Below are 13,817 nucleotides of genomic sequence, written 5' to 3'. Positions count from 1 at the left end.
GGAGGCCCAAAGGGCCGATGTAGAGCACCTAATCCCGGCCTTGGAGCCAACGGAGCGCATGGGGGGGATCGGCCACGCGGGAGGCCATCCCGAGGAGTTTGATGCTGCTCAAGAGGGGATCGAAGTCAGAGGAGTTCGACGTCACTCAAGAGGAAATCGACGTTGGAGGAGTTTGGCCAGATGGGTTCAGCACCGTTGGGGATCAGTGTCAGAGAGGTTCAATGCCGTTGCTGACATCATCCACACGATGTCATCTTTGGAGACCGCGATCCTAAGCACAGCGAACACGGGGGAGGCCAATGTCATCTTTGGAGTCGACGGAGACGCTCGCAAGGCAGGCCGATGTCGGCTTCAAAGCCGGCAAGAATGCTTGTAGTGGAGATCGATTGCCCGATCCCGATCACGGCACAGGGGGAGGCCCATGGCTTCCTGATCTCAGTCACGGCATGTGAGGGGAGGCCCATGACTTCTCGATCCCAATCACGGCGTGGGGGGGCAGGCCGATGTTGTCCTTGGAGCAGATAGAGACACTCACAGGGGAGGTCGATGTCGGCTTTGAAGCTGGTGAGGATGCTTGCAGTGGAGACCGACTGCCCGATCCTGATCATGGCACACAGGGGGAGGCCATGGTTTCCCGATCCCGATCACGACGCATGGGAGGAGGCCGATGTTGTCCTTGGAGCCAATGGAGACGCTCGTAGGGGAGGCCGATGCCAGCTTCGAAGCCGACATGGATGCTTGCAGTGGAGATTGGCTACCCGATCCCGATCACGGCATGCAGGGGGAGGCCCATGGCTTTTCGATCCCGATCACGGCACATGGGGGGAGGCTGATGTTGTCCTTCTTTTCTCCTCTCCCTCTCTTCCTCTCTTTTTCTTCCTCATCTATTATTTGATCGTGTTGTTTATAGGTGGATGGGGCGAGAGAGAGCGGCATGTGCCGGGCTCAAGTGACCCAGGGCAAATCTAAAGCATGTGTTTGGTGGATAATGGGGTGATCAGGAGCTGACAAAATACAAGAACAGTGCACCATTTGGTGCATCGATGACCTCTTAATGCATGTGGTACGGAGGCAATTAAAGACAATGCTGATGTTCTTTTAATTGAGGATCTTATTTTTTATTATATATATATATATGTATGGCTTGATCTTTTCTGATCAAATAATAAAATACTTTGAATTAAAATTTTTCATCTTCATCTGTGTTCATTGCTTCGGTCTTCATGTGAAGTTGCATTTCAAACATAAATATGCTTAAATTTGCACCAGTGAGGTCTTCTACCCCTTACTGAAGAGCGGGGGTCTTCGGATAGTGAATTTTGGCTTCTACCTTGATCACAGATAAACATGAGGATGTGCATGTAGGGAGTTTGTGATACAATCACAACCCAACAAACATGTAAGCATCTAAACTGAGGTCTTTATCTACACTCCCATCGTGGTAGGGACTTCATCTGCACTCCCACTATGGTGAGGGCTTCATCTGCTTTTTCATTGAAGAGTGGAGACTTTGACTGTACTTTCATTGAGCAGTGGGGTTTTCGACTGCACTTTCATTAAGCAGTAGGGGCTTCGGCTGTTTTTTCACTGAAGAGCGGGGGCTTTGCTTGCTCTTCTACTAAATAATGGAGGCTATACCAGTTCTCTTACTGAACAATGGAGGCTTTGTCTGTTCTCTTCAAGGGTATAAGTGATCGTTCATGCCCTCCATAGAAGTTATGAGTTCTGTTAGGAAGCTCTTGGATCCTGTTTGACTCCTCATTAATTGCTTTGGCTTACACCTGAGCTCTTCGTCAGTTCGAGCTTATTTTTTCTTTAGATCAATCTAATTCTAGACTGTAGATCGGTCTAGATTTGACTTCAGCCTCAGCCCTTTGATTTTAATGCTCATAGGCCTGCAATTTTTCTAAGAGGAAAGAAAATGAAATGAAAAGTGAGGGCCTAAGAATCTCTTACCAAGAAAATCTTGTGCAAGTCTTTTGAGGCTTGCTTCCTCTTTCGATTCAAAATGCATGCCCTCATTATTAGACCCGATCGGAAATGTTTGTAGGGGCATTCTCCAATCCATTCAATTTGTGGCCATGGAAGAGGGAGTACTTGAGCAGTTGGGTTCGGTACTATTTACGAACTCACAAGTCACCCAAGGAGATTCCTTTAAGAAGTCTCTCCGTATCCTGTTAAGAAAAAGAGAGGACGTCTATAGGAGATGTTAAATGAATAATGAAATAGGCGTAAAGTCCCATCATAATGGGATATAGACAAAAGATGGGGGACCAGGATTAGCTCGGAATCTCTTTTACATTTTTATTCTCCCTTTTTTTCCCTTATTTCCAGCAAATCTTTTCTCTTTTTCTCTTTCTCTCTCCTTTTTTTAATGCATACTTGAAAAGAAGAAAAGGCATGCGAATAGAAAAATAGTCCCTCAAGCGAGAGGAGATTTCTTTCGAAAACTGGGGGTTCGGCCAACTTTTATTTTTGGAGATATTTTGCCATTAGGGTGACGTAACGGAGTTCCTATGATCACTCCTCATGAATGAGCTTGCATCCTCTCGATTTGAATTATTTGCCCTCCATTCTTAGATCTAACCCAGAGAGCTTAAAGGATACTGGTGCCTCTCATTTAATAAAAGCTTGACGGTCGCACAGTGTGAACCACCTCATTTTTTTTGAAAGCCAGTAGAGGGGGTTGTGAGGCTGGGAGCCTATAGAGTGGGTTGTGAGATGCCTCCGATGGATAACAGGGAGCATAGTCTATAGCCAAAAGTCTCACCGGTGAGGAAGCTCTTCGCGGCAGTATAATAGTAGATAAGGTACTCTTTTCCAAAAGCGAACAGTCGCACAAGCACCCAATGCCAGTGCGAGGGAGCCCGACCCTCCTTCTAGCGCCAATCTATTGATGCAGAAATCTTTTTGGAGCCGGAGGTGCTGGAGTGAGGCAACGTTTGGTGGATCGACGGTAGTTGGACCTGTAAGAAAAGTTCCGTCGGAAGTGGCTCTGGCAAGGACCCTCCGACACTCAAGTCAGATTCATGTGCAACAAGTAGGAAAAAGCGTTTGTGAGAGGGAGAGGAGATGTACCTTGGGGTCCCTTATTTATCTCTTTCATATAGAAGTCAGAGCCACAGGAGAGTATGGAACTGTCAAGAATCATGTTTCTCATTAATGTCTTTGGAAATTATACCTAGTAATATCTTTCGTAGAGAGCCGCCCATATTTATGGCATAGGCTGACAGGGGCTGACTACTATTATAAATTCATAAGGGATATAGCAGGCCATAAAAAATACCTCTCACAGTCATCATGACTGGCTGTTAGTAAATATTTTGGGTCCATAAAAAATGGATCGACAATGAGAAAGCTTTCGATCATGGAGTATGAGGACTTCGACATGGCCAAAATGAGATTTCGGTTCTGATAGAGGTAAGTGAGAGTATATTCTCTCTTCTCTCTCTATGGCCATTATTTTTGCTCTCTTCCCTACTTTTCTTTTTTTTTTTTTTAACTTTGTTGTGCGTTCTTTAGCCTGTAAGAGGATGAGACGTGAGGAATGGAGGTATTAATATTTTTATAATTTTTATATGATCATCTCTTCACTTTGATTTTTTTTTTATATATATATTTTTATTTTTTTACTCTATTGTGATGTCTCGTAGAAGAAGAAAATGAGTGAATAAAAAAAATATTTAATGCTGCTTCTCGGATCCATATAACCCAGAGGCACGTACTCGAGTATGTGTCCGATAGATAGCACGATCCAAAACCCTCCGCTCTTCGGCCGATACAGATATACCCCAACAGGCTCTTCGATCCTTCTTCCTATCAATGTTTCAATCGGACCCTCTTTCTTTGGTTCTCGATTCATAGTGGGTGCGGAGCCAGGGAGGAGAGAATAGATCTTCTGCTGACCCAGGTCAAGGGGATGGACATCACAGAGCTGATCGCGGCCAGAAGGAAGAAGTTCACCTCGGCCCCGCGCGGAGTAGGCGTTGCCGCTGTCGCCGTCGCTGCGGGCGGCGGAGGTGGCGCTCCCGCCGCTGCGCCTGCCGCTATGAAGACCAAGAAAGAGGAGGAGGAGCTAGATGACGCATGATCCTAACATTGTTCTCTTTTCCCCAAAAAAAAAAAAAAATCTTTTTTCACAATTAATGTTTTATTTAATTTTGTGATGCAGGATGTGGGCCTTAGTTTGCTTGACAGAAGACCTTCATGCATCGTGCCCTTTTTGGAATTCAAACGGCAGTTTTGATCGCAAGGGTTAAACAGAAGAATGTGGTTCTATTTCCATCTTCTTCTTTTTGTTTTTTCCTTTTCTTTTTTTGTTTTAAAAAAACTAATGGAAATCTTGATCCATTTTTCGCTTGAATCGAACATGGAAAACTGAAGACGGAGGATGCGAGCTAGGATTTTGGAAGAGGACGGAGAGCCAGGCAGAACTGTTCTCCTCCAGATCGCGATGCGGGTGGTGACGCAGGATGCAAGAGATGTTTGTGGAGGGTGTCGTTCACTCAAAAGAGGGTGGCGGGGGGTGGGGGATGCTCAGGGAGACGGTCAGAGGACACGGGTGACATTATCTCTTCTTCGTTCGCTTGTAAGTATATGCCGCTCGAGAGAGAGAGAGAGAGAGAGAGGGGGGGACGGCTAAGATTCCGTTCGCTTGGGAGGCAGGGCGGAGCGCTGGCTTCCTTTTTCTTCCCCCTTTATGCTGCGGTGGCCAGGTGCGGTACGTGGTGAAAAATTGCGGTGCAAAATAATTGGCTCCATATGCTATTAAATTTGTACATTCGGAGTGGTTATAATTTCTCTGATCTCTGGGCGTTATTTAGGGGTGGAAAGTAGGTTAAGTTTAAACCATCTATCTTATTCATAAATATATAATTTAATTTTATAAAAATTTTGAGCTTGCATAAATTTTTAATTTTATTCTAAATTTTTTTAGTATAATAAGAAATTAAACTTTCAAAATTTTTCAATTCAAATTCTATTTATGATTTTCATCAGCCTACCGTAACAGAGTTATGACGTCGCTTATTTATACAGCAAAAAAATTTGCTTATGTGGCAAAAATTAGGATTTTCATCCGTTCCAATCTAAAGCTCTTCTTATCTTCTTAGTACTGGAACACTAATGATAGCCTTGAGAGAGATGGTGTTTACCTTTGACGAAAAGATTGATGACTGATCCTCGATTTTATGATGGAGGTAATATTTTCAGCTTGTATTATATCGTACCTATAAATATATTATAATTTTAGATTTTTTTTTTCATAATTTCTAATCCTTACATCATGGATCCCTTAATTAACTTGAAAAATAATGTAAGAATTGTTTTATCATCAAACATTGATAGTGATTTTGAGCAGAAAGTGACCCAAACCATTGATGAAAGATGAATAGAATGGTGAAATTGGAGTGAAAGGAAGTTAGAGATAGAATTGCATTAGTTTTGATCGCTACAATCTAAAAATGAAATCTCTTCTTTCTATTCAAAGGAGGTAGAAAAGAGAGAAGATAATGATCCAAAGAAGGGTTTTTTCACCTTTCTATTGATAGAAACCCCACAAGAAGAAAATAAAGAAAGGAGAGAAAAAAAAATTTAAATTTTTTTTCAAATTAATAAAAGAAAGCCACATAAGCGGATCACATGTATCACGTGACACCAATCACGGCAAGCAGATAGAAATCAGAGAAAGGGTCTAAATTTAAATAATTTAAAAATTCGATGATCTAATTGTACTAAATAAAAATTCAGAAAGAAATTAAAAATTTTAAAAAAATTTAAAATTTTTTATATAATTAAGCCTAAATATATTGCTTCAAAATATTTTTTTACTGATTAAAATAACATATGCCATAATTTATACATTCTCTTTAACTCAAACAAGCTTAAAACTCTAGCTAAATTTTATGCAAAGCACAAGCTACTCGTCAATAGCTAGCTCCTTTTATTTTTTTTGGTACAAACAGACGGTCACACTATTTTGGTGTAAGAGCAGTACTAATGAACAAAATACAAAATATCCCATAGGACTGGCTGGCAGACATCCTCTGGCCTTCAAATTCATCCCCCGAATGCTCCGCCACAAAGGCACAACCCAATCTGCTGTGCTATTTGTCTTCCTGTAGATGTGGCAGATAGATATCGCAGCAGATTAACGAAGGAAAGTCCAAATGTCACAGATCAACGGATGAGCCTCTTGCTGCTTCGAGCCATCCTGGATCCAGGCAATAACGGTAGCAGGTCGTCCTCGATGAAGATCCTTTCCACACGAAGCTCCCACACTGGAAAGATGATGCCAGCCCAAGCAACGTGAAGCTCCATTCTCGGGACTGAGGGCTCATAGAGATGGAACCCTCCAGCTGCTAGCAGTCCGCATCAGGGCCACGGATGACGAAACTAGCTCTACCTCTGCTCCCCCCTAATACTACCATCAAAGTTTACTTTGACAATCCCTAAGGGGGCCTCTCTAGAGATAAATAAGGCTCGCTAGGGTGCTACTGGAGTAGCATAAGAGTCCCAGTGATCGAAGGTATTAAGGGGATCAGTAGCAACATCAAACTGAAGGTACTCCGCAGCGAGGCAACAGGCTCTCTCTAGCACCTTACGCATAGAAGCCACCTCACCATCGAAGACTAGACAGTTTCTAGAAAGCCAAATCTGATAAGATATATAAATCATCTAACGCCATAGAAGTACTCTCCCTCAGTCACACTCTGATGGATCATACTCAGGAAGGACTCTAGCCACAGGCCACTACTCGACTCCCAGGTGTAGACACTAGCCTGTCTCCAAATCAGCCTTGCCCTCAGATAGTGCAGGATGGCATACTTGATCAACTCCTCCTCGAGCGCCCACAATGGACTAGAGATCGGAATGTTCATGCCCCTCCCTCTAAGAAGAGTGCACGTCGGTAAACGATCTCAAGCAAGCGTTCAAAAGAAGAGCCTCACTCTGGGATGGATAGCCATTCTCCAAATCTATGCCACCTCAATCCTCCTAACTACCATCGGTCTGCACATTTGGGTTAGGTCACGCAAGGGGATCTTTGAGCAGCAAAACTGACCCCAAACCTTCACGTCCCTGCAGGAATGAATCGAGATCAGAGTGGCTAGAATCTGGTCAGCAAGCTAACCACCAAACAGGTAGTTGACCTCCTGGACTCACCAACTCCTGTCATCCTCAGTCATTAGGTCGCAAACTTGCCCCTGAGCAGCCACCTCGCTGCTAATAAAGGTCGGCTAATGGAAAAGGGGCAATCTTGAGATCCAAGCATCAAGAGTCACGTCAACCGAATAGCCATCCCCAATCAACCAACTGACCTCATTCATCATACTGAGACCTCGAGCACAGATCTTTCAAATGGAGGAGCATCCATGAGTTGCCTCGATCGAAAGCCCCTGGCTCCACTCCTCGTATCGGGCTCTCATCACTCTGCTCCAAAGATAATCCAGCTAAATAAGGAATCTGATAATATGTATGACGATCAAGGCCTCCTTCCAGACCATAAGGGACTGGATCCCTAGACCACTATTTCTCATAGGCTGACAAATCACCTCCTAGGTCAGAAGATGAATCCCATGATGGTCGTGACCAAAGCCCCAGAGAAAGTTTTGAAATCGCTGCTCCAGCTCTCTGAGATAAGAAATCAGCACAATCATGTTTGCCAAGAGATAAACCAGGATAGAGCTCAATACTGACCTCACAAGGCTCATCCTGCCTATCAAAGAGAGGATAGTAGCTTGCTATCCCTCGAGGTGCTCCTGGATTCGCTGCACCATGGGTCTGCACTCGGCTCTCTGGAGATGCCTCTTTGTGATCGGAACACCTAGATAGGTCAACATCCCGATCTGCTCCTAGATCCCAAGCCTCATCCGAACCACCTGCTTCACCTGGATCCTCGTTCGAGGGTAGAAAATGATCGAGGACTTCTGAAGGTTCACCATCTGGCCAGATGATCAACAATAATCTCGATAATGAAGGCAAAACACTCTGCATTCCGAGCCGAGACTCGATCGATGAGGAGGCAATCATCTACAACAAGGAGGTGTGAGAGCGGTTGGACACCATGGGCAGGCCAATAGGGCTCCAGCATCAACCTCCGAATAGTTGCCTTCAATGCTCGGGATAAAGCATCAGCGCCCAAAATGAATAAGTAGGGGGATAGAAGGCAACCTTGGTGAAGTCCAATGAAAGAGTGGAAGAACTCCATCAAGATGCCATTGATCAGGATGGCAAAGCTCGAGGACTCCATGCAAGCCATGTCCAACCCATCCACCACTCTGAAAAGTCCAGCTCCTGAAGAGTCTGTCAAAAAAGGGCCAGCTCATCCGATCGTATGCCCGCTCCATATCCAACTTGATCACCATCAGGCTGCGGCGACAGGGGGCGTGCTGGAAGTCATGCATTAACTCTTGTGCCAGCAGAACGTTATCGATGATGGACCGTCCACCAACAAAGACACCTTGCTTCGGACTAATCAGATGAGGCATGATCAGCTTCAAGCAGTTGACTAAGATTCTAGAACACACCTTATAAAAAGTGGTGCAGAGGCTCATCGGTCTAAAGTGACTCGGGAGCAACGCATCAGGGCACTTCGGGACGAGAGTGATCAGAGTCTTCTTCCACTCCATCGAAATGCTCCTGCACTCAAAAATCAGCTGAATCGCCTCCACCACCTCCTCACGAACAATCGGCCAGTACCTATGGAAGAAAAGTGAAGGAAACCCATCGAGCCCCAGGGCTTTATCCTCTCCGAGGGACCAAAGGGCCTCACTCACCTTCTCGATTGACATCGGATGAATCAAGATAGAATTCTCCTGCTTGGAGATTCAAGTCATCAACTGGGCCCCTTGGATGGGGCAATCCTCCCCCAAAGGTGCCATCCAACGATCCCTGAAAAACTGAAGGAGCTGCCCACGGATCCCCTCACTATGGCCCTATCATCGTTGTCCCATAGCTGCCTAATGCAGTTGATGGACTTTCGGATCATAGTAGATTGGTAGAAGAATCTGGTATTCCTATCACCCTTTCGAATCCACTGGATCCTAGAGTTCTACCTCTAGAAGTTCTCCTACTGTCTCAACAAAGAGTGGTGCTCCAAGAGCTTACCCCGAAGCTCCTACAGTGCCAGCTCTTGGAGTCCCCTATCCCGATCCTCCCTCAACTGCAACTCCATGATGTTCGTCTCTACCTGCTCGACCCATCCGAAAATATCACCCACGTCATGATGGTTCCACCGAAGGAGCCTATGTCTAGCAAGCTCCAACCTCCGAGTCACCCTATGCATCGCATCCACTACAAGAAAAAAAAATTTAGCAATGAAATTATTTGCGATGAAAATATTTTCATCGCAAATATATGTATTAGCGATGTAATAAAATTTGCATCATAAATAATTAATTATTTACAATAGAAAATATTTTTTTCATAAATAATTTATTATTTACAATATAAAATTTTTTTTATCATAAATATTAAATTATTTACGATGCAAAATTTTTATTATAAATAATCAATAAAAAATTTAAAATTTAAAAAATAAATGATAAAATATTTGTGATGAAAATTTTTCATCCTAAATAATTTTATTTATGATGTAAATTAAATTTGCATCGTGAATAATCAATTATTTGTCACACAAAATTTTCGTCACAAATAACCAACAAAAAATCAAAAATTTTAAAAAAATGAATAACAGATTATTTACGATGAAATATTTATGTCATAAATAATTAATTATTTACGATAAAAATTAAATTTGTATCGTAAATAATTACTATTTACGATATAAAATTTTTATCATAAATAATCGATAAAAATTAAAAATTCTAAAAAAAATAAATGACAGATTATTTATGATGAAAATTTTACATCATAAATAATCAATAATTTATGATGTAAATTGAATTTGCATCGTAAATAATTTTATATTTACGACGTAAAATTTCCATCACAAATAATCGATAAAAAGTTAAAAAAAATTTTAAAAAATAAATAGTAGATCATTTATGATGAAAATATCTATAAATTTAAAAAATAATTTAAATATTTTATGATTGATTTTTTAATCATAAATTTTTTTAATATTTTACAACCAAAAAATCGATCGTAAATATATTTTATAATCGAATATAATTTTTTTTTATTTTTTAAATATGATATAATTTTAAAATTTAAAATCTATCTTCACCGTTCATTATCTAAATGATTATCATTAGAGTATCGTCACAAAAGACCATCTCGATCTGATAGCTCTAGCTATGTCGATCAATAAAATTTGATTTCGACGGTCACAAACGACTGCATGATGATCTGATAGATAGAGACCACCGATGGATCTAAAAATTTATAACGATGATGTCGATGATATTTGTAGTATACTATTAAAATTTTATTTCAATTAGACATCATTATCATAGTCAATTTAGCATGGGATGATTTGGATCGTTAAATAAAAAATGAGTGATCAAAAGATCAAACGACATCCGATTATGAGATAATTTTTTAGATAAATAATCTTTGTTACTACTTTAATCATTTTTATGGTAGTGATCGTAAAATCCAAACCGTACGTATATGAACCATCCATGCTAAGTAGATCTTACAAAAGCACCTGTATAATTACTTAAGGACTTTAAGAATGAGTATCAAGAGACATATAATTTTGGATGGTTCATAGACACACGATTTAAATTTTATAATCACCATTATACAAACAATCAAAGTAGTAGTAAAGATCATTTGTCTAAAAAAATTATCTTATAATCTGACATCGTTTGATCTTTTGATCACTCATTTTTTATTTAACAGCTCAAATCATCCTGTGCTAAATTGACCATGTTAATGATGTTCGATTAAAGTAAAATTTTGATAGTATACTATAAATATCATCGAGATCATCGTTGTAAGTTTTTGGATCCATCGATGGTCTCAATCTATCAAATTATCATGCAACATTTGTGACCGTCAAAATCAAATATTATTGATCGACATAGTTAGGGCTACCAGATCAAGGCGATCTTTTGTGAAGATATTCTGATAATAAACAGTGAAGATAGACTTTAAATTTTAAAATTATATCATATTTAAAAAAAATAAAAAAATATTATATTATAAAAAAAAAAGATTTTTGCGATGAAAGTATTTGCTATGAAAATTACCATCGTAAATAATTCATATCTATGATACAAAATTTTCATCACAAAATAATTGATGAAAAATTAAATTTTTTTTTAAAAATAAATGAGTCAATTATCATTGACGTAAAAATTACGTCGTAAATAAGTATTATTTATGATGTAAATATATTTTGCATCATAAATATTAAATTATTTATGATGCAAAGTTTCTGTCACAAATAATCGATGAAAAATTAAAAATTTTTTAAAAAAATAAATGATAGATTATTTACGAAGTAAATTTTATTTGCATCACAAATAACTATTATTAGCGATAGAAATTTTGATTTTCATCGTAAATTATTTTTTTGAGAATTTTTTTGGTTAAATTTTTTTAGAAAAAAAAATAGAAAAAAAATTGATAGAAATTATTAGCAATGAAAAAAAATTTCATCGCTAATAATTATTTTAGTGATGGAAATATTGCATCGCTAAAAGTTCTATTAAAATTGTGCCCTTCACTTCCATCTGCCTGTCACTTCCCACTAAACCCTCTCCGCCCCTCTCGGGCTTCCATCGGTCGACGAGTGAGCCCCCATCATGACCATCGTCACTTCTGATCTTCTTCTCCGTCATTGCCGCTGCCGCCACCACTGCGAGGTAAATCTTTGTTTTTTTGGCTCCACAGGGAAGGGAGGAGGGGGGTGGGGGGCACAAGTGGAGCGAGCCAGGGGAGTGGTGGTGATGTGGGGTGGGGCGGAGGACTGGGGGGTGGGGGCCATTGGGGTTGGGGGGTGCGAGTAGAGCTGGCCAGGGGGTGACGCAGGATGGGGCAGAGGACGGGGGTGGGGGCCACGAGTGGAATAGGCCAGGGGGTGGGGGTGATGCGAGGTGGGGCAGAGGATCGAGGTGGGGTAGAAGACGGGTGTTGGGGGCCACGAGTGGAGCAGGCTAGGAGGTGGGGGCGACACGGGGTGGAGGACGGGGGGTGGGCCGTGGGGGAGGGGCGCCGGGGGGGGGTGGAGGGTGGTGGTGACGAGCCGGAGAGTGGCGGCGGTGGTGGGGGGGTTGTGGCATGTAGGAGAAGAAAGGAGAAAAAAATAAAAAAAAATATTTTTTTAAAAATAATAATTTATTAATAATAATAAGTATTAAAAATTAATAATGATAAGTAAAATAAAATATTTAAAAATATTTAAAAATAAATTATTTTTTTATAATAAAAATAGTTATATTTTAAAATAATGATAAAATATTATTTTTAAAAAAATAATTTAATACTTTTGCTTGTTATAATTTAATACTTTTACTTGTTTAGTTTCTGTATTTTATTATGATTATGATTTAATGTTTTAACTAGGATTAGTCGAATCCGAGATTTGATCCAGGATCCATCCGGTTCGACTCAGATTTGGTTTGAGATTCGAGTCGCATCCGAGTTGGGATTCGGATCACAATCTGGGTCGGATCGAGATCTGGATCAGGAGCTAGTCCGAATTCGGGTCGAGATTCGGGTTGGATCTGGGTACATCTCTCCATTTTCATAGAGAGATGCATGGTAGTGATTTAATGCATACATTGATGTAGTCTTACACCGGCTCAAAGGGAGGTCGTCTATAGCCACTTATAGATAAAATAATATTTAGTAAAATATTTAATTAGCACTGTATTTTTATAAGATTTGTTATTGGCAGGCTGTATTTGATATTATTGATTTTGAGCACGATTACGTGAGGCGAGCTGTGGATGACCATCTATGCTCGTATTTCAAAGATTATCAGGATTGCATTCATCACCACTAGTATGCTGTAGTGGAGGACTAGGGGTTAAAGGTAGTGCGGCAGCGGTCATATGACCGCATCAGTATCGAGGACTAGGCTGTCATATGCCGCAGCTATAAGGACCCGACATATCAGGTTAAGCATCCAAATTTTTTTTTAGAGTTTAATAATTAAATTATTTATTCTTAAATCCAGTTAGTTACTTACTAACTTGACTGTTAACTGTACATGATCGATGTTTTCGAAATGCCATGAATCGGGTGAGACAGACCATCTTGCACTGTGAGTGTTCGAGGCCATTCGCTCGCCATATAAAGCAGATGGTAAATAATTTCTATTTAGCATATTTTAACTTTTTAACTATTTAAAAAAAATATATTAATTATTCTCAAATTACACAGAGATGTAAAAAGTGACAAGCTTCCTGATAGGATCGAGATCTATCAGTAGACCCACCAGGATGATCAGGAGAGTAGATGGCAGGGAGCCAGGAGCTTTATGTAAATTTTTTTAACTATTTTATTCATCGAGATTTTAATTTTCAGTACAAACTTAGAATAATTATAACTTTAATTTTCAAGATCGTATGATAGAGATCGATCCCAACCTACCCCTGAGGGCTCGACCATATCCACAGATGATGAATTCTGTGATCAGATGCTTAGTACGAGATCCTGTTATGTTAAGAGCTAAGATATGGGATCAGAGCTCCCCCATCCTCATACTCATCTAGAGCTGACGTCTATGCTACCTGCGATGTCTGGCTAGCGGAGATACAGAGACAGGCTGTTGAGGATCAACAGCGAACTGCTGAAGATCGACAGCGAGCTGATGAGTTGGCTGCACACGTCGACTCCTACCAGCCGTTGCAAATGTAGATGATGGAGCGGATGGTACAGATGGAGATAATGATAAAGCTGAT

General features: G+C 40.6%; 1 long non-coding RNA gene across 2 annotated transcripts; it reads left to right on the top strand.

Moving 5' to 3' along the window:
* Positions 1-3,428: 3,428 nt before the first annotated feature.
* On the top strand, positions 3,429-4,778 carry LOC140855834 (uncharacterized). Of its 2 annotated transcripts, XR_012139203.1 has the most exons (3): positions 3,429-4,084; positions 4,172-4,272; positions 4,384-4,778. It is a non-coding gene; the product is annotated as an uncharacterized lncRNA (long non-coding RNA). The 2 variants fall into 2 exon arrangements; XR_012139202.1 differs by having other exon boundaries at positions 4,172-4,778.
* The last annotated feature ends 9,039 nt before the right edge of the window (positions 4,779-13,817 follow it).

The sequence above is a fragment of the Elaeis guineensis genome, chromosome 2 (genome assembly GCF_000442705.2).
Source record: "Elaeis guineensis isolate ETL-2024a chromosome 2, EG11, whole genome shotgun sequence".
NCBI lineage: Eukaryota > Viridiplantae > Streptophyta > Magnoliopsida > Arecales > Arecaceae > Elaeis > Elaeis guineensis.
The sequence above is the reverse complement of the archived record's forward strand: the minus strand, read 5'-3'. Positions and strand labels throughout refer to the sequence as shown.